General features: G+C 33.9%; 1 pseudogene across 1 annotated transcript; it reads left to right on the forward strand.

Moving 5' to 3' along the window:
- The first annotated feature begins 39 nt into the window (after nt 1–39).
- On the forward strand, nt 40–2,640 carry LOC105163917 (laccase-12-like; annotated as a pseudogene). Its single transcript, XR_016066209.1, has 6 exons — nt 40–201; nt 306–457; nt 590–834; nt 912–1,040; nt 1,171–2,110; nt 2,228–2,640. The product of XR_016066209.1 is annotated as a laccase-12-like (transcript).
- The last annotated feature ends 8,055 nt before the right edge of the window (nt 2,641–10,695 follow it).

Genomic DNA, 10,695 nt, shown 5'->3' on the forward strand with positions numbered 1-10,695 from the left:
ACCCCTTTTCAGTTTAGTACGTATAAATAGATGCCCCAACCATGAAGTTTAACTCAGCCATCACCAAACCAAGCCAGAAAAGCAGAAATGGAGACTAAATTTTGGTGCATGAGGCCAAGGTTTCTCTGTGTTCTTTTGGGCATAATACTATCTTTTATGCTATTTTTAGCAGATGCAAAAACTCACTACCATGACTTTACTGTACGAATTCGGACAATCTTCTTCTTCATTTTAGTTTTTGTTAGTTGTTTCTTCTTTTAATTATCATGTTGGTCCGATTTAAAAATGAGTATCAATTGCCACAGGTTGGACATACGATGGTGACTAGGCTGTGCAGAACTCAAAACATAACCACTGTAAACGGACAGTTTCCAGGGCCAACCATTACAGCATGCAACGGAGATAAACTAGTCATCAAAGTCACCAACAGGGCTGCTTACAACGTCACTCTCCACTGGTAACTTATAAGTGCATCAGAATCATTGAACGATTAAATTCATATACTGTAGTATGAAAGAATCTTTATTGATACAAACAAAATTCCATGCACTTTTCATGTATTAAAACATCGATTTTGATTTTCCATCAGGCATGGAATTCGGCAGATGAGAACGCCATGGGCTGACGGGCCTGAATACGTAACGCAATGCCCCATCATGCCAGGAGGAACTTACACCTACCGTTTCACGATAGAGAACCAGGAGGGTACGTTGTGGTGGCATGCTCACAGCAAATGGCTTAGGGCAACCGTCTATGGAGCTCTCATTATCCTTCCCAAACCTGGCTCCTTATATCCCTTTCCGAAACCCAAGATTGATGTCCCTGTGGTTCTTGGTAAATCTATATTAGTAGTTGTTCCTTCCACTTGCATGTTTTCGTGATGGCTCATTCACTGTGAAATGATGAAACAGGAGAATGGTGGAACGTGAACATCGTCGATGAACTAAGACAGGCAATGTTGACTGGAACTGCCCCAAATATTTCAGATGCCTACACGATTAACGGTCAGCCTGGAGACCTCTACAATTGCTCCAGCCAAGGTGAAATGTGAAGCAAGAATTCGAGAACTGAAAATGGGCTGATTAAACTTATAATATTCTACAAAGTTGAAAAAGCTAGAGAAATTCTCAATCTGTTACTAATAAGGATTACTGAAATACTTCAATGTAGGTACTGTGAAAATAGCCGTTATGTCAGGAGACAAAGTGCTTCTTAGAGTCATCAATGCTGCACTCAATCAAGAGTTATTTTTCACTGTAGCCAACCATACACTGACAGTGGTTGGAGCTGATGCTGCCTATAACAAGCCCTTTACAACCAGAGTCATCATGGTTGGACCGGGCCAGACAACCAACGTCCTCCTCACGGCTGATCAGCCACCAGCACGCTATTACATGGCTGCACGTGCCTATGCCTCAGGCCAGAACATCCCCTTCGACAACACCACAACCACAGCCATTCTTGAGTACAAAACTGCCACAAGCTGTTCATCCTCGCCTGTTTTGCCTCAATTCCCGCCCTTCAATGACACGGCCACCGTCACTCAATTCACAAGCCAGTTGAAGAGCATACAATCCTTTGCCCAATTTCCCACTAATGTTGATGAAAACCTGTTTTTCACCATAGGATTAGGCCTTATGAATTGCACTCCGGGGCCAACATGCCAGGGCCCTAATAATTCGCGTTTTGCTGCAAGTTTGAACAATGTGTCCTTTGTGCTCCCCACCGAGACTTCCTTACAACAAGCCAGTTACCAAAACATACCCGGAGTTTTTACCACTGATTTTCCTCCTTCTCCACCTCTGGAGTTCGACTACACTGGAAACGTGAGCCAGGGACTGTGGCAGCCTGACGTTTGGGACTAAACTGTACAAGCTGAAGTTCGGTTCAGTAGTACAGGTTGTGTTGCAAGACACAACCATAGTTGCTGCGGAAAACCATCCGATCCATCTCCATGGCTACCATTTCTTCGTAGTGGGACAAGGATTCGGAAACTTCAACCCGCAAACAGATACTGCCAAGTTCAATCTGATTGATCCGCCAGTTCAAAATACGATAGGTGTCCCTGTTGGTGGATGGACAGTCATTCGCTTCGTAGCCAACAATCCAGGTAAAATGATGGTCGTCTTTACCAACAAACCCGTCGTTCTAGTATTGACGTAAGAGCATTAACTTAAAACCAATTCATTAATGTATTTGGTATTTTCTTGGCTTGTTTTTGATGCAGGTGTTTGGCTCTTCCATTGTCACATAGATACACATTTCACCTGGGGCTTGGCCATGTCTTTCTTGGTTGAAAATGGAAAAGGGAAATCACAATCCATTGAACCGCCTCCAGCTGATCTGCCACAATGCTGAGAAATGCCGGCCCACAACTTTTCATTCTATCTTGCAGCTCACGAAATTAATTGATGTTCAGTGTTCTTTCTGTTGCATGGTCTTGTTTGTCTGTCGTTTTAATTATAATTTGGTCTCCTTGTTTCCTTATCAGTTAATTTTAGAAATATGGTCTGAGTTCCAGAAGTTGATCAGTTTGATGAGTAGCTAATCTACTCATTTAACAACCAAGTGTTAATTGCTTGTACTTCCTTTTCTGTGTTCAACTAAAACTATTAAATATGAAGTGCCATTTTTACTTAATAGTGTAATGTTTTGCCAATTATTTTTCTTAGTCCCCATATTTACTTTTTGTATCACTTTAATCAGTCCATTATCTTTGAGATGCAACGTTACAATCCATCATCTTCTAAAAATATATATCTATATATATATTCTGCTAATAAAGGGTAAAATTGAAAAATTTTATGTAAAAGTTCGTAAATTTGGAAAACGAAAAAAATGCAATTTACACCCTGTAAAATGAGAAATGAACAAAAACCCCCTATGAAAAATAAAATAGTAAATTACCCATGTACTTTTAAAAAAAAAAAAGCAAATTACCCTCTATCTAAACTATTGAAAGGAGATAATTTACGTTATTTTTTGAAATTTTTTTTTTTACAGGAGGTATCTGCTCATTTCACATAACACATGGTAATTTGCTAATTTTTTTTTTTTTTTCATTGCAAAAAGTGAGAGTAATAACAAAAGACAATTATTAATTATTCATAAGAAAAACAATGTGTATATATATACATATATTAGATCTATTTTATCTCTAGGTATTAAAGTGTAAAATATTAAATACACTGTAAAACTTCTGGTGGATGTTAATTAACATATTTTATCTTTATTTAACTATTATTGACTTCATTTGGACATCATGGTTCTTAAGACTTGATTATGATACTGTTATTATTTCGTTAGATTGCTACTATATTTTAGAAATAATTAAATCCAGCGCAGTCATTTTATTTTATAAATATATACTCATCATTTTAGGCATTCGTTGCATTTCTAGATATTAAACTTTTACTAGAAAAAACTTAAATTCCAGTTTTGAATTACAAAATCTAAACCATCAAATTATTTACAAATTTAAATGCAAGTTGAATATATTAATTGAATTTTCAGCTGTTTTCCAATTTGGTTCTTAATATAATTAAGTTAGTTTCTCATAATTGAAAGGGTTAGATACATTCTGGACCTTTGAAATATGCATGTGGTCGCATTTAAGTTCTAAAGTAGGAGAAGTAACAAAAAAACCCCTCATAGAATAATTTGCCATTGAAAGAACAAAAATGTGCTTCTTACCCCTATTCTTTTCATATTCACTCCCTAACGTATGTTTTATAGAAAACTTTTCCCAAAAAATATGAGTGATATTAAATTTTAACTCAATTTTTTTTTTCAAAAAATAATGTTTCAAATTATAGTTTTTATAACTTATTAATACAAATATATTTACAAGATCAATATACGCAAATATATCTTCGTAAGTAAATTATTTATGTTAATTAATAGAATTTATTTATACCATATATAAAAGTATGAATCCTAAGTGTTTGTTCAACATTGTGAACACTCGTACCTTTATTCTGGTAATTTTTTAATAATGAATTAGAATTAGTTATATAAGAAGTAAGTTCCTTTTTTGTTTTTTTTAAAAAAAAAAGACTATTTAATTGCTCTAATACTTCTAACCTACTTACACAATGATAATTATATGCATTACAAAAAATAAATAAGCAAATAATATTTCTTCGGGATTAATTTGTTAAAATAATAGATAAAATATAAATTTAAACTTTAAAAAAATTTAAAAAAATGAAATAAAAAATAGATATCATTAAATATTAAGTAAAACTTATCAATCTTATTAATTTTTAAGTACTTTTGGAAAAAAATTAATATGAATAACTTCTAAATAATTAGTTTTATTTTGGCAAAATTGCAAAATTAGTCCTATAAGTATAGGGGTGGCAAAATTAGTCCTATAACTACTGGAGTGACAATTTTAGTCTTATAAATTTTAATTTAGTGACATTTTTGGTCCTTCAGGCAAAAAATATCCAAAAATTACCCGGACAAATTGGGGCTTAGAGTTTCGGCTACCAACTGATCTCAATTTAAACACGTGGCGTCTTGTGTGGCTGCTAATGTGGCAAGGGGCAGGAAAAAATGCCCTCTTCTCCCTTTTTTCATCCTAATATAAGTGAAAACCCCTCAGTCTCTACTCATCTCTGCAAATGAAGCTAAAGGTGAAGAAAGAAAGTTGAAAATGTCTTCAATATTATCGGGTAATAACTTGACTGTAGCAGACTATTTCTGTGGTATGAGGGCTCCAGTGAGAACCTCTTGGATCAATGATAACCTAGGAAGAAGATTTTATTCCTGCCAAAATTATAAAGAAAGAATGTGAAGTTTTATAGATATAGATTTCTGAAAAAGTGAATTCTTAACTTATTTCTGGTTCGATTACAGAGTGGAGGTTGTTGATTTTTTTCCTAGAATGACCCTCCTATGTGTGCTAGAGCTATGTGTGTCATACCCGATTTGCGATGGAAACTCCAAGCAATGGAAATCAAAGCAAATATGTTGAAGAAGAGCTACATATTTCTAAAGTATCTTTACAGACAAAAATATTTCCAATCTATCACATTTTCTTAAACAAATGCTGTAGTCTCTGGTTTTTATTCTTGCCCTTTTCACTTTTGTCCTTGGATTGAGATAATACATCATTCAACCTTCATAATGTGATATACTTCTTGCCATTCTTTTCCAAAAAAGTGCATATTCACAGAAGAGATTTGGTCTCTGGATGTAAAGGCTGCTTTGGGAAAACCTCCTGTCTCTCATTCCATCTTGATGGGGCTCTAACATTCACCTTTGGTGCTGGTGGCTGTAGATAAGTTGTTGGTACGATGTTTGTGTTTGTATTGGGTGAAGGAGCGCTGAAAGTAGGAGCTGTAGTTTGTTGTTAGGGTGTGGAAGCTTGTATGATGGAAATCGTGGTTGCTTGTGTGTAGCTTTTTTAAAACAGAGTGGTCTGAAGGGGGCTGATTTAGTGGTTGAGGTTTGGTGCTGGTTTTTTGAAGCAGGGTTGTCATTAATTACTTGTAATAAAATGAAGTTAAATGAATAAATGATTGATAAAACTGTATGACTATTTTGTTTAGGCAAAATTACTAGTATATCTTCCGTACAAATTAGACACCATAATACCAGCGGTACTCCATCCAAACGCCATCCCGCAAGCGGGTACATCTTTCACGGTCCACATTGACTAGGCGTGTCTCGTGAATGTCTCTTTCTTTGCACTGTCGTGCGTCAGTACACCAACATTGCACAAATTCTACAACTCCTCGATCAACAGCTCCAAGTAAACATCGATGAGACGTTTGATTGTAAGGGTCACTGATCACCATCATCGGGAACATATATTCAAAATCCATGCATATCCCGGTGGGAGATTATACAGTGTAATTATAGTGGACCAACATGAGTACGTATGAGTACTGTCTGTGCGGGTGCAAACCCATCCGTACACAAATCTAACATTACGAGCTCTACTGCAAAATTGGGAAATAGAAAACCTCTATGCCTCTACATCAGACAGATGATACATAAATCCCTGTTCCGTGTGATGGTTCGCATGCCACATCATTTGCTCAGTATTCGCTTCTGAAGCATACAACCTCTGCAGGTGAGGAATAAGCAGCATGTACTTAAGAATGGCATACGAGGTCTTCTTGCGGTTAGTATTTCACTCCCTGATCTACTTGTACCTAACTTCTTCATAAAACTTGCAGTAGTCTAAATCAGTGTCGTTCTTTTAGTACAACATGGAATTATTCTTACACGCACCAATCTCTCAACAGGTAAATCCAAGTCTCTTATCAACTTCTTTGTACTGTAGTAATCGAGGGGTAGATTGTGGTCGTGGGGTAATATATAATTAACTCACTGGGATATTTGATCATATATATGATCAGAAATATGATCCTCGACCTTGATATTCATCAACTCAGCAACAGATGCTAATTGAGATTGGGTGCAACCATTCCATAATGGCTGCTAGGCAGCATACACTTCATCGTGAATTTGATTTGCCAACTCAAACACATAATCATAGGCCCCCCTCGTAATATAAATTAGGCTTGGCATCAATAGGACAGGACCTCGTACCATCATCAAGGGCACTATTCTGATTATAGTTAGAATATCATAAAGTCGACCTGGCGGCATCGAAAACCATCCTTTGCTCCCAATCCATCTGTGCCGCATCACCCAGTGCATACTAGTATCCTCCTCTTTGGAGCAGTGGGGGTTTGCTCCTCCTGCAAAGGGAGCTCGATTACAGCCTTAAAGCACTCTTGCACCTTTTCCTCGCCATATAAAGTGCAATTATAATATTCCAGCATAAAACCTTTGATATACAAGTCAAGATCTACCTCGTTTGTGGTTTTGAAAACTTCATTTTTTTGCACTTCGGACAAGGACACTTAATTTTCTCATCGTTTTATATGAATGTTGAGACTTGACCTATTCTATAAATGCAGTAACATCATCCTTAAACTCCAGAGTAAAATTTTCCCTACTCGGTAGATGCTTCTCATATATCCATCTCCTCAACTATTTTAATATGATGAGTCCTACACACACACACATATACATATATATATATATTAAGATTAAATTTAATTGACAAAACTACAACAATATAATCAACTGACAAATAAAGGGTTAAAGATGTTACTTGATCAAAATAACTTCAGATATCCATGAAAATTTGAGAGGGATTGTCGAATGAGAGTATAAAAATATTAGTGGGATAGTGAGAGATCAAGAAAATTTGAGAGAGAGTGAGGAAATAGAGAGAATATAAGAAGAATGGAAGAAGATAGTGGGATTGAATGGAAAGAGAGGAATATATATAGGAAAATTTGTAACGGTCTTTGGAACGGATACTGGAACACAAAAATAGCCTTTAAAAAATAGCTGTTGATTTGTAGTTTGTAACGGTCTTAGGACCACATGTAGGAACGATTTTGTATCCATTAAATTATGATCGTTGTACTTCCTTTTGGAATGAATTAGTAATACAATCTTAATAATACAACAAAGTCATTTAGTCAAGATCGTAGAAATGCATCCCGTCTTTAGTAAAACTCATACTTATGAATGATTTTTGGCATATTAAACTAACTACATAAAATCGTTCCAAATGTACCTCATTTTGAAATATATTTATTAGCAATCATTTTCTCGACATAAATTATCACACATATAGAAACAGCCAGCACAAGATGGTCCCTAATTTTGATAATGTGTTCGAAACATACTTTAATTGTTTACCATTACAAGATTGAATTGGTCTTAGGAATAGAAATTTAACTATTATTTTGAAATACCATTGGGAATGGTTTGGCCGTGCCAAAACAATACTACAAAAATATAAGGATCATGACGTCATTGACCACATTTCGTTCCCCATGAGTTTCAATACCCATTTCAATACGAAACGGGCTTTGGAATGATCATCCTGTCCGTGTCAAATCGTATTTTTTTTGTAGTGTATAAAAGTACATTGACGCATTTTGAGTAGCTTATTCGATTTTTCTCTATTCATTTTTTCACAAATAATACGATTGGTAATTGAACATATATAAGATTCTGTTAGTTTTCTTTTTACTAGATGATTATCTCTACATTGCTCCGAATTTAGCATGCATTTTTTATTTCCATAATGATTTGGATTGGGAGGAAATGTTTGAATTTGTATTTTCATAAAGATTTGAATTAGTATTTTTTTTTTATAGAAATTGGATTAAATATGTGTTTTTATTTACATTAATTTCCTCAATTATAAAATTGAAATAAAAATAAATAAAATAAAAAAATTATAAGTTAAATAAAATGGCAATGAAAGATGCCTTTTATATAAATAAATTCCGGCCTAATTTTTCCTCCATAATTACTTGATTGTTTGTTTTAATGGTCAACCTAATGGAGGATATTAATGGTTTTAAATAAAATGGCAATGGAAAAAAATAAATAAATAAAATGGCAATGGAAGATGCCTTTTACATATAAACACGTGAGAAAATTGTTTGTTAATATGGAAGTAGGGGCGACGTGTAATGATGACTAGATTAAATATAATTAGTCACACATCTAGAGTGACAACATAGATAACAAAAAATAGTGACAATTTTGATTATATACTTATTATCATGTTGTGATTATACATATATCACTAATTATCTTTAGAGACAACTTATTCTTTGTCACTAATTTGTATTAATAAAACTTTTATAAAATAATATTAAAATCATAAATTTCATTATTTCGGCAAAATAAAAAAATTATCACTAAATATATAATTCATAATAATAGTAAAATGATCACTTGATATTTTTTTGTTGCTAATGTTATCTTTTTCTTTCTCTAGTGCTAGTTAATCTAGATTTTGTTGACTTTAAATTAATCTCAACTTATTACCACCAGACTACAAGAAAATAGATTATTTTTTATATTATAAATTACTACGACTTCATAAAAATCATGACAAATAAACCAATACAAAAACTTAAATTCTTAATACGAATAATCAATTTCAGCACCTATAAGAATATATAGGGATAATTAAACTCACACCCCTTGACCTATGGCTTATTTACACGAACCACTCGTATTTTTTGCCTAATTACAGAAACTATCCCTGACAGTAAAAAAATAGAAGTAGTTTGTATAATGATGCCAACATTTTTAGGTGGTGTGCGTGTGTAATTTTTCAAAAAAGTAATAGATGATTTGTGCAAGTAACATTGACATTTCGGTGGGTATATGTATAATTATTTAAAGATAGAAATGGTTTGTGTAAACGGACCACAGGTCAAGGATGTAAATGTAATTATCCATAATATATATTTGCCATGCTTGTAACTGTAGTCAATGTTTTATCCTCGCCTTTAGAAATGACAACTAATTATTGTTAATGAGCTTCCTTCATTTTTTAGTATTGACCATAATCTTCTATTTTTAGTTATAGAAATTAGTTATGACAAGTGTAATCACATTTTTCTCTGAGGATCAAATTATGAATCCCGACAAAATAAAACAATATGGTTAATTGTTTTAGACATAACAATCTAAGAATCACAAAAAATAACCTAAATATGAGCAAATGCATCATAAACATTTAATATATACATATATATATATAGACACACACACACGATATATGTTAATTGAAATTGTCCCATGAATTGCTAGATCAAATTTCTTGTTCATTACCAACCTCCGGGATTCTGGTACAAAGGTTGATGGTTTTGTACTGCTACGCTAAACCTCAAATTTGGCATCTCACAGGAATCTGTAGTAACAAACAAACAAGCAAACATGGACACTAAAATTATTAGTAAGAATTAATACAACAACTTCAATACACTTTTTTCCCTTTATTAGTTACGTTAATTATGAGTATTCATTGGCAAGAATTGTGTATTTGGTTCGAGGGTAGAACTACCATCATTTATGTGGAACTGAGGAACGATGATTCTCATTCAAAATAAACGGTACGTTGGTAGTTGTTCAAAATCAATCTTCTACTAAATTAAGTTTCTGTAAGTTAAATTGGAAGGCCATTCATCAATTATATATACTCGAGCGCTAGCTTAAATCAATACAATATTTTAAATTTATTTATGAAGAAATTTGTGTATCACAGATTGGATACGTGATTATTGGTTCTACCTGCAATATAGGTCATTTTCCACGCTCCAATAGAAATTAGATTCGTGTCCCTTCTTGTCTTAAGAAGGTGAAAAATTTTCTATCTCACTTTGACATTATATAATCGTATCGCATCAATTACCATATGATATGCATCATCATACTAAATCCAAAATATTAAATATTGGTATGTATCGTTATTTTTAGATCACAATATAATTTAATTATATATGTATAATATCGAAATACCATAGAAAATCCCTATGGAAATTAGAAAAAAGAAGGGGGGGAGAAGAAATTTAGTTAGGCTCCTGACAGCAATCAACGAGCAGGGAGGTAATCTGCCTTCAAACTTTAATATGAGTATATGGTTAAGTCCCTCGATTTGTTTAACGTTAAAGGACTAGTGGGTGCAACAAATCCTCAATGTTTGGTACCTTGGTTGACCCAAACTACTGTCCGAAAATCATCGCACCCCACCCCACTACACACTCTAAACAATTGAGCCTTGCATGTTTTTCTCAACTCTCAATTGCACTATAAAAGGCAAGTCCATCAATACTCCCATCCAACAAAGAA

This window comes from Sesamum indicum, linkage group LG6, assembly GCF_026168435.1.
Source record: "Sesamum indicum cultivar Baizhima isolate 11 linkage group LG6, ASM2616843v1, whole genome shotgun sequence".
Lineage (NCBI taxonomy): Eukaryota > Viridiplantae > Streptophyta > Magnoliopsida > Lamiales > Pedaliaceae > Sesamum > Sesamum indicum.